This window comes from Danio rerio, chromosome 20, assembly GCF_049306965.1.
Source record: "Danio rerio strain Tuebingen ecotype United States chromosome 20, GRCz12tu, whole genome shotgun sequence".
In the NCBI taxonomy this organism is placed as follows: Eukaryota; Metazoa; Chordata; class Actinopteri; order Cypriniformes; family Danionidae; genus Danio; species Danio rerio.
Window position 1 is genome coordinate 7,765,132 of NC_133195.1, and position 21,226 is coordinate 7,786,357.

The window sequence follows — 21,226 nt, forward strand, 5'->3', positions numbered from 1 at the left end:
TTCACTTGTCGGGTTTTAGACCATATGGGGCATAGCATGTGTATCTGGAAATAACTTCGTTATTATTGTTCAGTTATTAATTTTTCGGAAATTGGAACTTGTTTAATTTAATTTAAAAATAGTTTTGAAACAAATCTTTGCACCTAAAAATCTAAATTAATTATGTATAGACTAATGGATGTCTGTAGATACAACATGTTTCCCTATCCATGAAAGTGAAAGTGAAATTAATGAATGAGGAGGCTGATCTCTCATTATCGCGCTGTAGATGCTCTGTTAAACTGTTTTCTTGCTAGTGAAGTGTTCAGTTTTTCCACTTACAAAGTAAACCATGTAAATAGCATATAAGCTACGGCGCGACGCAACTGACTCTTAAAGGGAATGGGAGATGAGACTTTGATTGGTTTATTTCCAAAACACACCTTTAAGTAATTAAGAGAATAAGCTCAACCCTGTTAGACCATGCGCAAAGTGCAAAGTGGATTTTTCCGTCCTTAAAATAGCAAAAGTGGATCTGGACACACTCTTAATGCTTTTGCGCTCTGCACTTTGGACTTTGTGTCTGGATCATCAAAATAGAGCCCATCATCTTCACGTTAAATTGAATAATATGTTTTTTCATCATATTTAATAATGCACAAATATGTTTTCAAAAAAAAAAAAAAGTCTAGGTTATTATGGGAAAGATCACACAATTGTTTCTGCCTACTTTGTGCAAAGAATATTTAGGTTGTTTTGGACACATTTGGCTCCCAGTGGTGCCGTATGAGTCACTGTCCGACAGTTGTGTTTAATTTGGGTCATGCTAACAATATTCTGGCCTTCCTTTCATCTGATGATTCTTTTAGTTGTGGCCATGAACTCTCTAACTCACTGTATTGTAACTCACTGTACTCTCTAACTCACTGTATTGTTTGGTGTTGTAAGCATGTTGTCAGAAGGCTAAAAGAAGGTTCAGTAACTTCACTTAGATGGACACAATGAAATCATTATAATTTCAACATCATTTTTCTGTGAACAATAAATAAACCCCAGGACCGACCCGAGAATCAAAGAAAATCCAAAACATATATGCGTGCATTTTGAGAATAGGAGCATTCATTTGGAAATCTCAAACAGAAATGTTGTATAGATATGAGATTGATCAGAAAATCCACTCTCACGTAGTTAAGGTGCGTATTCAGGTTGTTGACTTGCATTTTCACTGCCACACTTGACAAAAAGGAATGGAATTAGTATTGATATTTAATATGCAGTAAATGGTTAAACATTTATCAAAACCTCAAAACTCAAATCTACCCATGAAGAACTCCGAAAATGACCCCAAACTCCTTAATCTGGGAGGGGTAATCTCCTCATCCACCACCAGTGAGCAGTATTCACCTGGATGATGCAACGGCAGCCATTTTGTGCTAGCCCGCACACCACACATCAGCTGCATGTGGAGAGGAGACAGAGTGATGAAGCCAATTTTTGATATGGGGAGGGTTAGGAGGCCATGATGGACAGAGGCCAGTGGGCAGATTTCGCCAGGATGTAGCGGGTTAAACCCCCTACTCTTTTTTTGAAGGACATCCTGGGATTTTTAACAACCACAGAGTCGGGACCTCGGTATATTGTCTCATGCGAAAGACGTTGCTCACTGAGCTGTATAGAGTCTTTGTCACTATACTGGGGCATTAGGACCCACACAAACCGTAGGTTGAGCGCCCCCTGCTGGCCTCACTAACACCACTTTCGGCAGCCCTGCTAAAGGCTGATTTATACTTCTGCGTCAAACATCTGCGTATGCTACGGCGCTGACGCATAGCCCTTCGCCGTGGCCGTCACTGACGTGCACCTCTCAAAAAATGTAACTACACGTTGCAACAACGCGTAGCGCAAGCTCTGTGATTGGTCGGCTTGGTAGCGCTGACTAGTCTGGGCGGGACCGAGAGCCGCGCGAATGGCGCGAACCCAATGTAGCGATTGTTTACAAGTGTGGAATCCCGTGAAGGAGCTCTGGATGGAAAGTTTTGTTTTGTGTTTACCTCATAGTTAAAGTTGCTGCACGTCCGCCGGTTGCTGCCTCAAAATGAGCGACTTTGAGCCCCTTTTACATCCTGGAAGTGTTCAGGAAAACAAACCAGCAGAGAAGAAACTCGACACAGAGGAACATTTACACCTCACTGCCCACCAGCGTTTCGGAAGTGTTAATGCAGACCAACAGAGACAGCGCGCAGAAGTATAAATGCACAGCCACGCGCTTTGCATGCGCCGTGGGTTACGCCGGTCACTTGACGCAGAAGTATAAATCAGGCTTTAGTTTTAGTGGGCGACCATTTGAGAGTTGCAGAGAGCTAACTGCCTACCATATATCATATTAGTTTTGTTTTCCTTTGGTTTGACAATACTATTTACTGAAAATGTTCAAGTCTGACAATTCATGGAGGAAAAAAAAATTAAATAATAATTTCATATAAATAACTATATGAAGGTCCGACAATGAAGATAAAATTCATTCACACTATTTGTGTGTATTATTAAAAGCTGTTTTTCTTCATTTTTGCTATGTCACAATTTGATGTTTTTAAGGTACAATTCAGAAGAAATGTAAACAAAAACTAGTTTTTACATAGTGATTCCAGCTGTATCCTTTGGAATTGAAAATAATGTATGTGTCTTTGTCACGCTGGTAGATAAGGAAGACAGAGATGGTTATCTTTTCACAGGTTTTATTCAAAACAAAGTCACTAATCACAAAGGCAATTCAAATCGTTGATATATATGCCGTCGTGATCTTCATTCACAGCAATATAAGTGTCAATAGCAGATGTTATCGATCTCACATAAAGTTCGCTCTTAGAAGACCCAGCAGGTGAGTATATAGACGCACAGTTCATCTAGTAGATAGCTGATATTCTGGTAAACACCACACAAGTGTAAGCATTCCTCTAGATCGATGAGAAGGACAAGTAAGCATGCAATGGTCATTTGTTGATGAGTATACAAGCACACAGTTCATCAGAGTGATAGCCGATCTTCTAGTAAATATGGCCACAGCCATATCACCCTGCAGTCCAAGACCGGTTACTCATTGACATGTGCATAAATCTGATTTAACAGTAGGGGGGACAATAAATATAAAATTATTTTTCCAGCATTTTTTTTTTTTTTTTGTATTATTGACACAAATAATACAGCCAAATTGTATAATAAAGATATGTCCCCGCAGTTAAAAATGGTTTCATCATTATTATTATTATTATTATAGCATGGAGACTACGTCATTATGATTATTTTTCAAGTTTTTCTCAGGTTCAACGACAAAGCAATTTTTTCTTCAAAACTATTTATTGCTTTGTTAGTTGTGTTGTTTACAGTCAACTGACTGACTCCTGAAGCAGAATAAATGCAGGAAAAGCCATTTTCCATACTCATAATATCTAACTTGGTTACATTACACTTGCTAAAACTTACATAAATGTAAGGTTGTTAGGTTCTTCATAAATCTTTAAGTCCTACTTAAATGAGCAAAAAAAAATTCTTAAAGGGTTACAGTTCACTGAAAACATGTTATTTACTTACTCTTCACTTGTTACAAGTTAGTTTGAGTTTATTTCTTCTGTGGAACACACAAAAAAAGAAACTTTTCCCATAATATTCGTTTTTCCAACTATGGGGGTCTATAGATTTACATCTGTCTGCAAAATTTCCCCCTTTGTGATCAACAGATGAAAGAATTGTATAAAGGTTTGAAACCATGTGAGGTTCTGAGTATATTTTATATTATAAATAATGAATGTATTTTCATTGAACTAAAAAAAACTATCCGTGAACTATCCCTTTACTAACTGCATGTAAAAGAAATGTAAAAAAAAAAAAAATCTAATTGGAATGGCATGTAAGGATGTGTCTAAAAACATTACATTCAGTCCACACTGAAGTAAATATTATGTCTGTATTAAGTTATCTTCTTTAAAATACTAAATCTGAGCAGAATCTGTCCAGAACATGAAACAAATACAGAAATAACCCCTCAAACACATTAAAAAGAACTGCAGATATGAGTTGAAGGACCAGCCGAGAAACTAGAGCACACAGCCTTTAACAAAATAGGGAAATTAAGATCCGAGATATAGACTTTCTTTGATGAGAAGAAGTGATAAAGAGCTCTTTGGAATTGTGCGGTCGGGTGTTTGAATCTGTGGTGAAAGAAATTCCTGGTTTTCCTTAGGGAATCCTGAACGCCGCGAGACCACAGGAGACTGCTAGTGCTGGAGTAAATAAACATACATAAATCTAGGCCCTTCCCTTGGGAGTCAGTCAGGAATTGTGTTTGTATGCGTGTGTGTGTGTGTGTGCGTGTGTGTGTGTGTGTGTGTGTGTGTAAGAGAGAGAGAGAGAGAGAGAGAGAGAGAAAGAGAAAGAGAGCATGAAATGTATTTGTGTGAGAGAGTTGAGTGATCGGATGGATCTCTTTTATATCTTTGTGTGAAACACAGTGAAAGAATGTTTGATAGATTGACGAATGTTGGGATTGGTATCTTAATATGCTCGCAAACATCCTCAGGTGCTGATATCTGCTTCAAAGTAATCTATTTATAGGTAATTGTTTATTTACTCAAACCCCTCCAAACTAGGCGTCATATTACTGATTCTGGGATAAATTCGCAGGCAGACAGCAGTCAGAAGTCATCCTTCTAGCTTACAGATTTATTATATAGGCTACATTGAATAATTAAGACATCAAAGGGTATGTAAAATATAACAAATATACAGGTTTTTATAGTGCAACTATTTAAAGTAGTATTCGTTTTGTTAGATAATTAGTGAGTTGTGGACACCGAGGTTCAATCCCAATTTTACCCCTTAGCCCTTCCCCTTTCCCCTCGTTTTGTGTGTGCCTGTGAAGGGGTAGTGGTGTCCCATTTCTTTTAAGCTTGAGCGTAGGGCTAAGGGCAAGGGGTATACACCCCTTCAAACGAAGATTTTTCAGGATCACACTCGAAATCAAGGAGTAAGAAAATTGCCCAGAATACACCAGCCACAGCTGCACCTGGAAGCAATGAGATCCACAAATTAGTATTTGTTGTCACTATTATGAATTTTTACAACAAACAAGCACGTTTTAATATATTAACAACCGTGTTTGTGTTTACTGTCATGCTTTTAAAAAAAAAAACGAAAAAAAAAAAACAGCTAAATTTCACAATCTATATCCATAATAATAGCTCCTGTATAGCAGTCCCACAACATTTTGTCACTCGATAATGCTCGAATACGCTGTCAGTAATGTCTTGTGGCTGGGAATGAGCTTTTTACAGTGTCTGCTATAAAGTTAATGTTGTTTTTGGTGTTTATACATAGATGAATATGGCCACATTAGATTGTTATGATAACATAATATATTCCTTCAGTGATTTCCTGAAGATAAAAACTAAAAATCAACACAACTGGAATCACTAAAAAAGTTGTGATCATCTGATTTCATATGAAGCAAAAGATCGCGATGACATATGATGACATGTGCTGGTGCTGTAGTGCTGTCCCAATTCAATTAATTGTTAATTTTGAAGCCCTTCCCCTTAACCCTCGGTTGTAAGGGCCAAGGGGAAGGGCAAGGGGAAGGGGTATGGGTACAAAAATAGAATTGGGATTGGGCCTAAGTGGTTTGCCTTAAGTAAATGTAATAACAAAATATTGATTACAAGTCTGATCTCATGAGGAAACTAAATGTTTTGTACAATTTATAGCCAAAACAGTCAGAATAATGTTTTTTTTTATTTTCAATTTTCAGAAAAAGTGATGGAAGCTGGAGGAAAAATTTTACCTTGCAATTTAGCAATTTTCCAGTCTTGCATGAAAAGTCGTGCTTTCCCTCCATGACGTTTGTTTTTAGAGCCCAGAAAATTCATTTGTATTTTCCCTTACCAAGTCATTTGTGGTGTGAATGAGGCTCAAAATGCTTTAAAATGCCGTGTGATTTCATTGGTTTACTAATTTCGTTCTTCAGTTAATGCACTGATCAAGCACATACATAAGATGTGAGATGTTTGTTCAAGTTTTGTGCTATAATTAATAGTAAAGGTAAAGGAATGATTGCATTTAAGGCATTAAGTTGACTATATATGCCCCATGCCACTGAAATTATTTCTGCTGCTGAAGACTTGCCATTGGATGTTGAAATTTAATAAACAATAAGGTATGTATTTCCTTTTGGATTAACCTTTGTTTCAATTCATTACTTTACTAATCTACAATCACATTATGACAGTAAATCTATGCAAGGTCTGAGTTTAACTACAAAAAAGACTTTGGTTTTATTTTAACCATGTGCTGTTGTAAAAGCTGATGTTCCTGTGAACTAAATGCTGCTGAATAGCAAACCAAATATTTTGAACAACTTTTAGCCAAAACCACCAGAATAATGTTGTTTTCTTTCAATTATGAATGTTGTGAATGACAAATTGTTAGAAACTTTGGGCATTGTACCCAAATACCACACCTTATTGACAGGCTAGTATTACAGCATTTTGACTGGTTAGGTAAGGTGGTCTGAAAAACCTTTATTCCATTATTATTCCATTATCCATAGAGGTTTTTGGGGTGCTGTGGGCTTTTGCCAGGAAATTGGTTTGTGGCTACAACAGTAAGCCTTTCTGAAGGACTTTTAGTGCATTAGTTTGAGTATTCTGAGTCATATGAAAGGTTACTGGGCAATTTCTAAAATGTTTTAAAGAATTTTTTGCACATTACTAAGGGGTTACAAATGTGTTGTAGGTCAGGGGTGACCAACCATATTGCTGGAGATCTACCTTCCTGCAGATTTCAGCCTGATCAAACACACCTGCCTGTAATTATCAAGTACTGTTTAGGCCCTAATTAATTAGTTCAGATGTGTTTGATCAAGATTGGAGCTGAAATCTGCAGGATGGTAGATTTCCAGGAACAGGGTTGATCATCCCATTCTCTGCTTGGTGCCAGGTTCACTATATTGGCAAAAATTTTGTGATATCTACCTTTACATGCTCCTGAACATTAATGGCATCTTGGGCTTAAGCCATAGGAATCATTTGAAACTGCCAACCTTTTGCAGTTAAAACAGTTTACATTTATTCACAAAGTTTTTCCATGTTTAGGAATGTGTTCAAGGGAATTTGGACTATTTTTTTAGGAAGCGCATTTGTGAGATCAGGCACTGTTGTTGGATAAGAAGGCCTGGCTCGCAATCTCAACTCTTATTGATCCTAAAGATGTTCAATTGGGTTGAGGTTAGGACTCTGTGAAGGCCAGTCAACTTCCTTCACACCAAACTTGCACATCCATGTCAATATTGACCTTGGAGCAGGAATGAGCCATTCCCAAACAAGATAGGAGCAAGCTCCTAAGAGAAGCCTATTCTCTGCTTGGTGACTGGTTCACTATATTGGCAAAAGTTTTGGGATATCTCCCTTTACATGCTCCTGAACATTAATGGCATATTGAGCTTAAGCCAAAGGAATGCAAATGAAACTATCAACATTTTGGAATTAAAACAGCTTAAATCTATTAACAGAAGGTTTTCCATGTTTAGAAATGTGTTCACAGGAATTTGGACTAGTCTTCGGGAAGCGCGTTTGTAAGATCAGGCACTGATATTGAATATGAAGGCCTGGCTCGCAGTCTCAGCTTTTATTGATCCTAAAGATGTTCAATTAGGTTGAGGCTAACGCCTGTTTCACACCGCAAGCGTCAGCGGCGCGTGAGCAGAGCGTGAGCAGCGCGTGTGTTTTCGGCGTCCATGTTAACAGATTAGAGCTTTCATACCGCACGCAGCAGCAGCGCGTCAGAGCGAGGCGTGAGCGTCGCCGAAGCAGCAGTGCAGCGATAGTTTCGGCGCTGGGTCTATTTTTGACGCGCTGCTCACGCTCAATTAAAGTGACAGTGCATTGAGAATGACCAAAACACATTGAATGACAGTAAAAACTAACAATTTTACCCAATAAATGCGTTAATAATGTCAAATGGTTTATATATAGTCATTCAAATGAACTTAAAACGATTAAAAACGGCAACAAACATTTATTTAGGCCCGAACTACAAAACCAAATGTAAAACAATTTTACTATCAGTTTTGCTTAAGTTGCACACTAGTGTTGTAGGAGAGGGGAAATGGAATATTTACGGGATTTGTAGTCCATAGCGAAGTGTATTGTGGGTAGTGTTGTTCGACACGCATGCTGTATTATGTGAGCTCGCTGTGTTCTGTGCAGCTGAGCAGAGCAAGAAAGTTTTAATCGGCTTTGTTTTATGTTCACTCGAATTATTCCTACCGGGAGCTGTTTGCACTGTGAATCTGACAACACGAAAATAAGTTAAAGAATGGCATGCATTAATTACTTTTGTCCGTCTCATCATCTGCACGAGCATGAATTATTGAGCTGTTATTCTGCCGCTGGACATCACTGAAGCGGAGAAATTAACACTAGTTTGATCATGTATAAATATCATTATAACTATATTGTATAAATATGATTATAACTAGGTCTACAGCAACCTGATAATCAAAAAACAAATGACATGATATCACAGGCGATTGTCTTCTGACTGTAGACCTCTCATATAAGTTAGCTTGAGAAGCATACAGCACTATTTGATCTATAAAATTTGTAAAATAAACATTTGCAGGTTAATGAAACAGCATAGGAGGGGCCTTGGTACAGATGAAAAGTTTAAAAAGTGTATTTGTATATAGAGAGGTAACTAGATAGAATAGACAGAGATAGGTTGATCTCAGCAGCAGCTGCCGAAGAGCTGCGCGCTGCAGACGCAGCTGGTGTGAAAGGCAAACGCCTGCGTGATGCTACTGCTCGACATACGCGCTGCTCACGCTCTGCTCACGCGCCGCTGACGCTTGCGGTGTGAAACAGGCGTAAAACTCTGGGAAGGCCAGTCAACTTCCTTCACACCAAACTTGCACATCCATGTCAATATTGACCTTGGAGCAGGAATGAGCCATTTCAAAACAAGATAAGAGCAAGCTCCTAAGAGAAACCACTTCTTTGATTGGCATCAGATACACTATACTAGCAAATGTTTTTAGAATTTTTGTTCTGGTTTACATGCTCATGAACATTAATGTCATCCTGATCGTAATCTGCAGGAATTCATTTGAAACTGTCTAACCCTTTGGAGTTAAAAACCCAAACTATTCATGGAAGGTTTTCCACATGTTTAGGAATGTGTTTATGGACATATGGATCATTATTTTTTGTGAGATCAGGTAATCTCAGCTCTTAATCATCCTAAAGGTGTTTAGTTGGTTAAGGTCAAGACTCTGTGAAGGTCAATCAAGTTCCTTTACACCAAACTTGCTCATCCATGTCTTTATATTGACATAGTAACAGAATTGAGCCATCCCCAAAAAAGATAGGAGCATGAAATTGTCCAAAAAGCTCTTAAGAAAAACCCATTCTCTCTATGTTGTTTTTTGTTGAACCAGTCTGCATGCATGGGTGCTTAATTATATACAACTGTGGTCATCAACTTATTGAAACACCTGAGTTCAATGACTTGGAAGGGTATCAAAAACTTTTGGCAATACTATGTGACTGGGCCCACAGTCTTTACAATGGCACAAACTAACATAAAGATTCCATAAAGGAAGAGCTCAACTCATTTCACAAACTTGTTTTCATTCCTGCCAAAATTCAGTATGGTACAGCCCTATCTAAAATCTATTAATCTGCTAAGCTCTTAGTATAATTTAAAAGATAGCATTTTATTTAAAACATACAGCTCTAGTCCTAATACAAGATGAAGCAATGAAACGCCATGTAGCTCCCTGCAGTAAATGTCACTTTTGATTCTGAAGGCCTCAGAGTATCCTTCCCCTAGCGCTGACCCACAGCTGGATCCCTTCAGCGGGAGAGAGTGGATTATAGGAGAGGATATTGGGATACTTTAGGCCAGAACCCAAATGCTCCACACACTAATAAAAAGCAGACTGCACAGTTCTTCAGCAGCCCGGTCACTACCTTTGCCTTCCCTCCCCATCACACACAAGCACACAAACAACCCTACACCCCCATCCCGCTTGACGTAGTGTTGGGGTTACAGTCTCCACACTCTGTGGACGGGGTTCATAACGCATCCCTCCCAACAGGCCGAAGTAATCAAAAACAGCTGCTCTGATTAACTGGGATCCCCCAAAAAGCACCAAACCATTATTTATGCTTTGCCTTATTAGCTGTTTTATCTTTTTCCATCACTCTGTCTATGTGTCTCTTGAGAGTGCTTTTTCTGACACTCATCTCACTGACAAATGAATGAACATGGAGGGTAGCAGAACATAAGAGAGGCCCATTCTTGGATGAAAGTGACAGGAGGAGACAGATGATTTACATGCATGCTCTACAGTACGACAACGAACACACACAGAAGACGATGATTGAAGACAGCAACGATTACGTTATTTTCGGATGGAGTAAATTGTTAGGAATGTAGAAACTGGTATCAGGTCTGACGCTTTACTCAATCTTGTAAGGCCCTGATATATTTTCGTTTTCCCCATTCTTTGTTTAATGGTAAAATGAGTTTTAAACACCATGGATACTGACTACTGTTAGTAGACATTCTGAAAGTGGTGTCAAGTTGTAAATATGCACTGCATGCTTTCCTCTCAATAACAACACAAACTAAAATGACAGAGACGGAAAACACATACACTCACCAGCCACTTTATTAGGTACATCCTACTAGTACTGGGTTGGACTCCCTTTTGCCTTCGTGGTTCGTGGCATATAATCAACAAGGAACTGAAAATATTCCTCTGAGATTTTGGTCCATATTGACATGATAGCATCATGCAGTTGCTGCAGGGTTGTTGGCTGAACATCCATGATGCAAATGTCTCATTTCACCACATCTCAAAGGTGCTCTATTGGATTGAGATTTAGTGACTATGGATGCCATTTGTGTTCAGTGAACTCATTGTCATCTTTAAGATATCAGTCTGAGATAATTTGTGCTTTATGACAAGGTGCGTTATCCTGCTGGAAGTAGCCATCAGAAGATAGGTACAGTGTGGTCATAAAGAGATGGACATGCTCAGCAACAATACTCAGGTAATCTGTGGCATTGACACAATGCTCAACTGGTGCTAATGGGCCCAAAGTGTGCCAAGACAATATCCCTTACCAGCACCACCAGCCTAAACCATTGATACAAGGTAGAATGGATCCGTGCTTTCATGTTGTTGACGTCAAATTCTGACCCTAACATCTGAATGTTGATTTTTCCAGTCTTCTATGATCCAAATGTGGTGAGCCTGTGCGAATTGTAGTTTCAGTTTCCTGTTGTTAGCTGACAGCAGTGGCACCTTGCCGCTGTAGCCCATTCTCAAGGTTGGACATGTTGTACATTCAGAGACGCTCTTCTGCATTCCTCAGTTGTAAACAAGTGGTTATTTGAGTTATTGTTGTAATTCTTTCAGCTGGAACCTTGGTCTTGCCATTCTTCTCTGACCTCTGACATCAAGGAATTTGCATCCACAGAACTGCCACTCACTGGATATTTTCTCTTTTTCCAACCATTCTCTGTAAATCCTAGAGATGGTTGTGCATGAAAATGCCAGTAGATCAGCAGTTTCTGAAATACTCAGACCAGCCCATCTGGCACCAACAACCATGCCACAATCAGTCACTTAAATGACCTTTCTTCCCCATTTTTGATGCTTGATTTAAGCTGTTGCAGATCATCTTAACCATGTCTACATAATTAAATGTATTTAGTTGCAGCCATGTAATTGACTGATTAGAAATTTCATTTAATGAGAAATAAGACAGGTGTACCTAATAAAGTGGCCTGTGAATGTATATAGATATGTGGAGGTTTTGCACAAACTATACATTTCAGTACTCTAGTCAAACCAATTTAGGTAGTTTTACAGTATTAAACATGGAAAACCATTGTCAAGTGTTGCATTTAATTTCTATGATTAAGGTCTTCGGTGTTTATATAGGCAAGAAAGTCTGACATTGATAAACTGAGGAGTAGTAGTGAATTGGAGATGATTTCCAATTCAAAGAAAGTAAAACTAACATATCCACACACATATATATTACATAATTGCCACTGATCAATGGTATTTCAAAAATGTTCAACTACTCACTGGATTTAAATGTTCTGGTTAAAGCAATTCTTCAGTTAACAGTTCAAAAGTCCAAATGATTTGATCACAGCAAGTCTCTAGTCAACCACTGAATGATTTAAATGATCAGTCAGAGAGAATGTTTGGTTAATAGTTCACTGGATTTTCAACTCTGAAAACACTCACAACTTGCAACTGTTAGGCCAGGCAAACACTGCAATTTCCATGTGAGCAAGGTACAAACTTGCATTATATGGAAAGATTAAACGCTATCTTCCAGTAATTCTTAACGTTTTATTTTAGAGGCTAATTCATATGAAATCTAGTATGAAATATGAAATTTAGTTCGATTTGCTTATCCCTCAATGATGGTTGGGGTTCAGTCATACAAATTAGCCACTAAACTGACAAGACATAAAATAGTTAAGTTTCCAGATTGCATGCGAACATATTGCAAACGTTAAATAAAGTTGAACAAAACAAAATTAGCATTTGTTCTTCACCTTCTCTGTTTATGTTGAGTTGTTTCATTGTTTCAAAAAAGAATTACTGCGTTCTGCTGATCAACTGCAAGCTTATCAATTAAAGGAGTTGGTTAGAACAAAAACTCCTTTTACTATGGTAAATATTCCTTCTATCGTGTGTTGTTGCTTTTATATATAGAACACGATTTAAATCAGCCTTTAGGTTCGATCGTGAGAATTGCTCCTTTTGGTACTCAATCTGGCAACCTGCACTTCTATTAGTTTTGATCCAAGAATGCAATACCTAGTTTAAGCACTGAGTGTCAAAATATTAAGGGCTCTATTTTTACAATCTAGGCGCAAAGTCCAAATAAGTGCAGGGTGAAAAAGAATTAAGGGCATGTCAGAATCTTTTGCTATTTTAACGATGGAAAAACGAGCTTTGCGTCGTGGCACATGGTCTAACAGGGTTGAGCTTATTCTCTTTATGAGTTATAGGTGTGTTTTGAGTAAAAACCAATCAGAGTCTCATCTCTCATTCCCTTCAAGAGTCAGTTGCGTCGCGCAGCAGACTTTGTACTGTTAGTGGAAAAACTGAGCATTTCATTAGCAAGAACACAGTTTAACAGAACATCTGCAGCGCAAGAATGAAAGATGAGTCTCCTCATTCTTTACTTTCACTTTCACTTTCTTCTGTGGATAAGGAAACATGTTGTATGCACAGACATCCATTAGCCTACATAATTAATTTCGTTTGTTAAGATTTGTTTCAAAACTATTTCTAAATTCAGTTCTAATTTCCAGCAAACAAATAAATGAACAATAGTAACCGAGTGTGGTCAAAAAAACTGAGTTATATCCTAATACACATGCTTTGGTCCAAAACCTGACAGGTGGACAAATCCAAGCTTTTTTAATAAAGTTTTTAATAAAACAAATATAAATATACTACTGATAAAATTTATTACTACAAAAAAAATAAATAAATGACTACAAATATAAATATACTACTACTCATATTTTACTACATATTCATGTAGGATAGAAAATAATATTTTTTGTAATATTTTAATCCTTTAATTATTTTTCATTTGTAAAGATATTTGCATATTGTTGTACATCCTGTGTGTATTAAGCAATGTTTAAGCGAGGCGCACTACTAACGCACTCTGAGCTGGACTTTAGACCTCCTCTCAGCTGGTCTGTTGAACAGTGTATTTTAGTTCCACAAAATAGCAATGTGCCAGCAATGCACCTTTACACGCCTCCTTTTTTAGACCAGAACGCCTATGGGCGCACATATGAGCGCAAATGCGTTTGCTATTTAAACAGAGTGGTGCAAAATGGAACAAATGGAACAAAATGACACTTGCGTTGAGCTGAAACTAGCAAACAACAATTGCGTCGCGCAAGGATTTGAACATAGGTCATGGAGGTTTTAAAAAAAACTTCTCAAAACTTTAAAAATGTAAACCGCATTTAAAATGCAATAGCATACAGCATATCAGATACATAACTCTTTGCAAAGCATGCTTAATGTGAACAGATTTTAAAGAGTTTCTGTCCATTGTGGGATTTCTACCAAAGCCGATAAGTCCAGATGCCTTTACTGAGCAGCTGACCGCCTGCTTCTGTTGTTCATTCACTGATCTAAAGACATTCAGAGCTCAATGCTTTTCTGGTAGATTTGTGGTTCACAAACACAGCACTGTCTGTGAATCTCCTGACACAATGAATACCGTGACAACGTTTATCTGAGGGAAGACGCAAGTTGGCCTTTCAGGGCAGATTCCATCCTCTCTCTCCATTCACAACTCTTTATATGAGGAGTAAATCATGGCAGCTCAAACAAGCATTAATGCAGCTGCTCTGTTCACACATCAGCAAACCAGCCTGATAGTTTACTTATGCAGATGAGCCTATATGAGAGGAGGACACTTGAAAACACCCGAAATTGACTGTCATGCAGGTATTTTATCTTCACAGTGTTAGATTAATCACACCACAGCTAGTTTACACAGAACCTGCTGCTGAAAACCTTGGTAAGTCAAGCAAACTGTAGTGTTGATACAGCACAGGGGCCTGGGGTTTAATCCTAAATACTGTATGTGATAATATATGACAACATGAGACTCTGCAACCTGACATTTTACAGAACTTTCAATATGAGCTTCTCCAGAACGACACACAATCATAAAGCATCCAAATATATAATTCAATCTTGAATTCTAGGTTCATCCATCTGAAATTGTGAGCTTGATTCATGGATTTACTATTTTTTAAGGTGATTGCAAATGCAAACAATTTATATGGGCTTAATTTGTAATTGTTTAACAAATAACTTAATTTGTTTGTTTAAATTCAACCCATGCAAATTGTTTACAATCACCTTAATTTTTTTCTAATAAATGAAATAAATATATTTTTTTAGTGTAAAGGCATGTCAAAACAGAGAGATTTGGTGCTATCTACAGGCAGTATCAAGGTAGGACAAACAAAACAATTAAAATGGCAGCAGCTGGAGCTTGAAATTTGCATATTAAATCAAATATATAGTACATACTGTAAGCTGACAAAATTGTTGGTCCATTTCTTCCATTGAAGAAAGAAAATCTACAGTGGTCACTGGAATAACTTAAAACTGAAAAAGTAATGATTCATTTAAAAATGACTGAAAATCAGTGTTGGTGAAAGTTACTTTTGGAATTTGAAATCTGTTTTTTGATGTTTCCGTTGTCTCTTTTACTTTTCATTAAATATTTGCATTGCTTAAGGTACTATATTAACCAAACTTCTTCTAAGAGTGTGATACGCCTTGCATTCTAATGAAGCATTTTTGCGGAAGTAGATGAAGCTGATAGAATTGCAAAGGCCTGAATGTCTAAAATTAACTTTAGCTCTGCTGCTAAACTTCCTAAAGATGGGTTGAAACTGAACACAGGATATTTGCAATTTAGACGTGTTCTTAGAAAAACAGGCAATATATAAGCACTGAAAACCCTAATGCTGTCTTTACTTAAACAACAAGTAAAGTTGACATAACTTAACATTTAGCATTTTGGTCGTTCACTTAAAATTTTGGAGTTCATTTAACTTATGTACCATGAAAATGCATAAACTTAAGATTTCAAGTGTAGTGAACTCTAAATCACAATTAATCCTTTGAAAAAAATAGGCTTTTAACAAATGTAGTCTTGACTGTAAAATTCTAATATGTGTAACCTTTTAAGTGCAAGGTCTTTTTTTAAATCATAAAACAAATGACTTAAGGTATAATTAATCATCATAATGTGAATAATGGCTGCTTATTTTTTTGTTTAATTTTTAAAAAACGTTTACACACACACACACACACACACACACACACACACACACATATATATATATATATATATATATATATATATATATATATATATATATATATATATATATTGTAACTGAATGAAATGTCTGTCACTTGAATTTTTTTTGGGTTCTCCATGGAATAATGGAAATAAGAATGTTGTTCTAATGGAACTATAGGGCACTAGAGGGCGTTGGTCAGAAACCTGGAATGTATAATAGGTGAGTGGTTGAATAAAGAATAGATTTAGTTGTAGTAGAGGGAAGCATGGTTTCTTGGAGCCTCTTTTTGTATTGTGTCCTAGTTGGGAAACCTTCCGTTTTAAGCTCAGCCTAAGGACTTCCTTATTGTCCAGATGACTGAATGTTTGGAAAATGTATTGGCATGCTGTCGGAATAAGATTTGATGTTTTGGATACTATCAGTACAAAAAAAAAAAAAAAAAAAAGTGCACTGAAAACCCTAATAAGTTGACTGAACTAAATTAATTGAGTAAACTCGTTGCCTCAATTTGATTGAATAATGGAGTCATTCACCAAACTTAGTACTTAAGTAGATTATACTTAAATTGTTCAGTTTACCAAGCTTAATACTAAATTTGGTGAACTGAACGATTTAATTATAGTCTACAAAACCAGCAAGTTAAATAAACTTAAATATGCAAGTTTTGGGAGACTCCATTACTCAGTTAAATTGAGGAAACGAGTTTACTCAATTAATTTAGTACAGTCAACTTATTAGGCTTTTCAGTGTGGGTGTGGCCGCCGGACAACTGGAGAATGGTTGACATGTGACAAACTCCACTAAACTCCACCTGATAATATCAGCTATAAATTTTGTAAATTTTTTGCACACCTCCTGAATGTAATTCCTGCATTGCATTGAGGATACCAGAAGTCTGTTTATCGAATCATTCATTTGTATCCAATAAATTACTAATATTTTTGACATTGAAGAAAACTCTCTCCTGAGCTTTTAAATTAGGCACGCATGAAATTAAATATATATATTCTAACATTGTACATGCCATATATACAGATTATTAAAATTGTTATCCTTTTTTACTATTTGTCTTAAGTGAAATCTCTATCCATTTAGACTGTAATCTCCTTTTCTTTTTCTTCGATGCATTCAAAATAATAAACACATTCTCTCCTTGACTGTGTGATTCATTCTATTTTAATTCAGCAATTTATTTTTTAAAAGCTAATTAAGTAAACTAAACAGTAACTCGCATTACATTTTCAAAAAAAGTAACTCAAATATTATTACTTATTAAAAAAAGGGTTACTTTCTTTGTTACTTAGAAAATAATATTATGTAACTCGTGTTACTTGCAATGCGTTACCCGCAACACTGCTGAAAACAAATGAATTAAAGTCAGATATTGCTTTCAGGTTGTGACTCTGAAGCATTTAAAATGGCAAACTAAGGACATTTGTCTGAAGAGAAAATAAGTACCAACAAATCTATACATTTACATATACACGGTCTGCAGCATTTTAAAACAAAGTATTCTATTAATATTAACATTTGTTGTAATATTTTTAAAAAGTGTTTTATTTAGTTTTTTATATAATGTATAATAATGTAGAGAAATGTATTAGATAATTGTATTAAATAAACACATAAGTGGGTGTCATGGTGGTGGAGTAAGTAACACGATTGCGTCACAGAAAGAAGGCCGCTGGTTCAAACCTCAGCTGGATCAGTTGGCATTTCTGTGTGGAGTTTGCATGTTTCCTCGGGGTGCTCTGGCTTCCCCACAAGTCCAAAGACATGCGCTATAGATGATTTGGGGTGGCTAAATTGTCCGTAGTGTGTTTGTGTGAATAGGTGTGTATAGATGTTTCCCAGTGATGAGTTGCAGCTGGACGGGCATCCTCTGCGTAAAAAAATGTGCTGAATAAGCTGGCGGTTCATTCCACTGTGGTGACCCCAGATTAATAAAGGCACTAAGCTAATAAGTAAATGAACGAATGAATAAAATATATAAGTATAGTTACTTTTTTATTATCATACTATTTTTATAAATTATTAAATGTGTTTGTGTTTATAAATGCTCTAAATGGTAATATACTTTGATCATTTGAGGACTGCATACAAAAGTAAAAAAAAAAAAAAACAAATGAAAATTTTACTCAAATATCTATTACTGACAATTCCACTGAACAAATTCGATTATAAAAAAAATAATAATAAATAATAATAATTATATATAATGCTAACAATTTGGACAAGTCTAACCATCAACATTTTATTCTACAGGAAATAAACACTTATAATAAGACCATTTTCCAGTTTTTTGACAACACCCCCCCCAACAAATGTCTGAAACGTATAGAACCTACAAGAAAATGAAACCAATTAAGTCAAATTTGTAACTATACTGCTGGTGTGTAGACGAGGGCAAAATAAAGTTGAGCGAGATGCTCAGGAGGATCTGGTTTCGGTTCAGTTCATTGTGTCTGACCCAATAAAGTCTCTCGGGAAAACTTCATGTTAAAGGGGCTCCTCACTAGAGCAATGGACTGCATGACCTTCTCATACCTGTTGTTGATTACTGTGCCTTTGTCGAGACCAGGTTTATTTGCTGATTTTAGGTAATGTGAAACAGCAAGGAATTTAAAATTTAACAGCGTGGAGTTAAGTGGCACACGTAACTGCTCACATGTAGTGCCCCACATATCAAGAGTGCTTTTTGCATGACTGTAGAGGCATCCATGATAAAACGGTACAAGTAAAACAGTACAACATTTCGTGTCAGATGCCACTGCAGCACATATAGATTTAGATATTTGATGTAACAAACAAGAATGACACACTGACACTGTAAAATACAAAACTAAATAACAACATATTAAAAGACAGGACTAAATGAGAAAATAAACAAGCAACAGGTGAACACAATAGGCAAACAGGGTTGCAAACAGGCAAATACTAAGAAACAATGAAGACATAAAATAACTTTTACTGTAGTGTTGGCTAAAGTATACTATGGTAATTACTATTAGTTCATGATAGTTACTAATGATACTACATTATGTAGTGTAATTCATTAATGAATAGTTGTAAATATGTACTATAATTCATTCATTTATTCATTTTCTTGTCGGCTTAGTCCCTTTATTAATCCGGGGTCGCCACAGCTGAATGAACCGCCAACTTATTCAGCCAGTTTTTACGCAGCGGATGCCCATCCAGCCGCAACCCATCTCTGGGAAACACTATTCACACACACACCCATACACTACAGACAATTTAGCCTACCCAATTCACCTGTACCACATGTCTTTGGACTGTGGGGGAAACCGGAGCACCCGGAGGAAACTCACACGAAGGCAGGGAGAACATGCAAACTCCACACAGAAATGTCAACTGAGCCAAGGTTCGAACCAGCGACCTTCTTGCTGTGAGGCGACAGCACTACCTACTGCGCCACTGCCTCGCGTACTATAATATAATGCTTATTTCTAAACATTTCCCTTTGCTATAAATTACTATAGTATTATAAATGGTAACACCTGGCTTTATTGGAGTTTTCGTTTTGCTGGTACTATAGATTGTTTCTGTTTGGTACAGCATATTATTTACAGTAAATAACTGAAAAGAACATTTATGCCTCATATGATTCATTGACAGTTTTATTAATCAGATTTTTTAAGATCAGTTTTAAGATCTGATTGACTTGGATTTAAGTTGCTCTGATTAAAAATGAAAATGCAAAAATAGCTTTGATGTAGCTAAGCTACTTTTGCCAGATAGCTTTTAGCTTAGCTTGCTACATTTCCCAGAGGGTAGCTTTTAGGGCCTACTCACACTATGCTATCCGAACCGTGCCCAGGCCCGTTTCCCAGATCGTTTGAGAAGTGTGAGTGATCTGAATCGACACAGTTCACTTCTGTGTGAGTGCAAAACGTACCTGAACCCAAAACTGAAAGCGAGACATGACTTTTTTAGGACTGTTTGATATGTATTTATTAATCATTCTTACTGTTCAGTGAACGCAAACTTATGGATTGTTAAAGGGGCAAACCCTTCACTGCATGACAGCTGCACCTTCAGCAAACCTCCTATTACCTGGATCACAAGGATTTTATGATTGTTTATGAACATCAAAAATAGCTGATCTGTTCGGCGAAATATTTGACTGCGTGTCACTGAATATCAAACGACTTCAACAATATAACTGAAGAAATCTCCACTGTGCTGAGTAAAATCGCTCACTGAACTCATTATCGATGAGGTAATCATGCCCAGGCCCGAATGTAATGTGAATGTGGGCCATCAGGGGAGACGAAAGGGGGGACAAGGATGTTTTGGCCCGGTTCAAGGCAACTGTACATAGTGTGAGTATGCCCTTGGTGTAGTTAAGCTACATTTTACATAGAGTAGCTAATAGCTTAGCTCACTACTTTTTTCAGGTAGTTTGCCCAACACTAAAAATACCTGATTCAGCATTGTTTTTCAGATAAACAAGTGTGTTCACCTACAGCATGTTTCTTAAAGATCTGGAAACATATTATGGCATTTTCATGCTTTAGAAGAATAAAAAACTTACATACAACACCTTTAAATGAGGGAAATGTGTTTCAAAGTTTAAGCTTGGTGAACTCTGACCTACGAATTTGCATCATGTGAATGCGTGAGCCCAGTAGAAAAATAATTCAAAACATGACCTCTTTGTACAGAAATTTAAAATATGGTGTAACTGCTTGGTGTTTCTCAGTGATGGGTTGCAGCTGGTTGGGCATCTGCTGTGTGGAACATATGCTGGATAAGTTGGCGGTTCATTCTGCTGTGGCGACCCCAGATTAGTGAGGGGACTAAGCCAGAAGGAATATTAATGAATGAATGCTTGGCGTTTCCCAGTCGTGGGTTGTTGCTGGAAGGGCATCCGCTGCGTAAAACATATGCTGGATTAGTTGGCGGTTCATTCCACTGTGTTGACCCCTGATTAATAAAGGGACTAAGCGGAAAAGAAAATGAATAAATGAATGAGCAACTGCTTGCTCTTGTGTTACATTAACTTGATTCATCTTACCCCTTTTTGAAGCATGGTACAACAGAATTGTGCATGCTCGAACTCTAGTGTGGGCACCAATTTACTCCCAAAGTTACTTTAACGTGTACTGTTTCTACAAATATGTTTATTAAAAAATATTAGACAAGCTACAGTTTCTTTGTGAGAACGCAGTAATTGACTCTGATTGGACAAGGGAAAAAAACAGGCTACTTTTCATTCCTTTTTATTTGGTTTTTGAGTTGTGATTGGGCTGTAAAATTTTCTTGGACCTGGCAACCC

General features: G+C 37.0%; 1 long non-coding RNA gene across 1 annotated transcript in view; it reads right to left on the minus strand.

Moving 5' to 3' along the window:
- Nucleotides 1-3,158: 3,158 nt before the first annotated feature.
- The window catches only part of LOC141379533 (uncharacterized), a 48,400-nt gene continuing 30,332 nt past the window's right edge, over nucleotides 3,159-21,226 (minus strand). Inside the window, exon 3 of the long non-coding RNA XR_012396343.1 lies at nucleotides 3,159-5,038. This is a non-coding gene — a long non-coding RNA (uncharacterized lncRNA). The remainder of the gene's footprint in view (nucleotides 5,039-21,226) is intronic.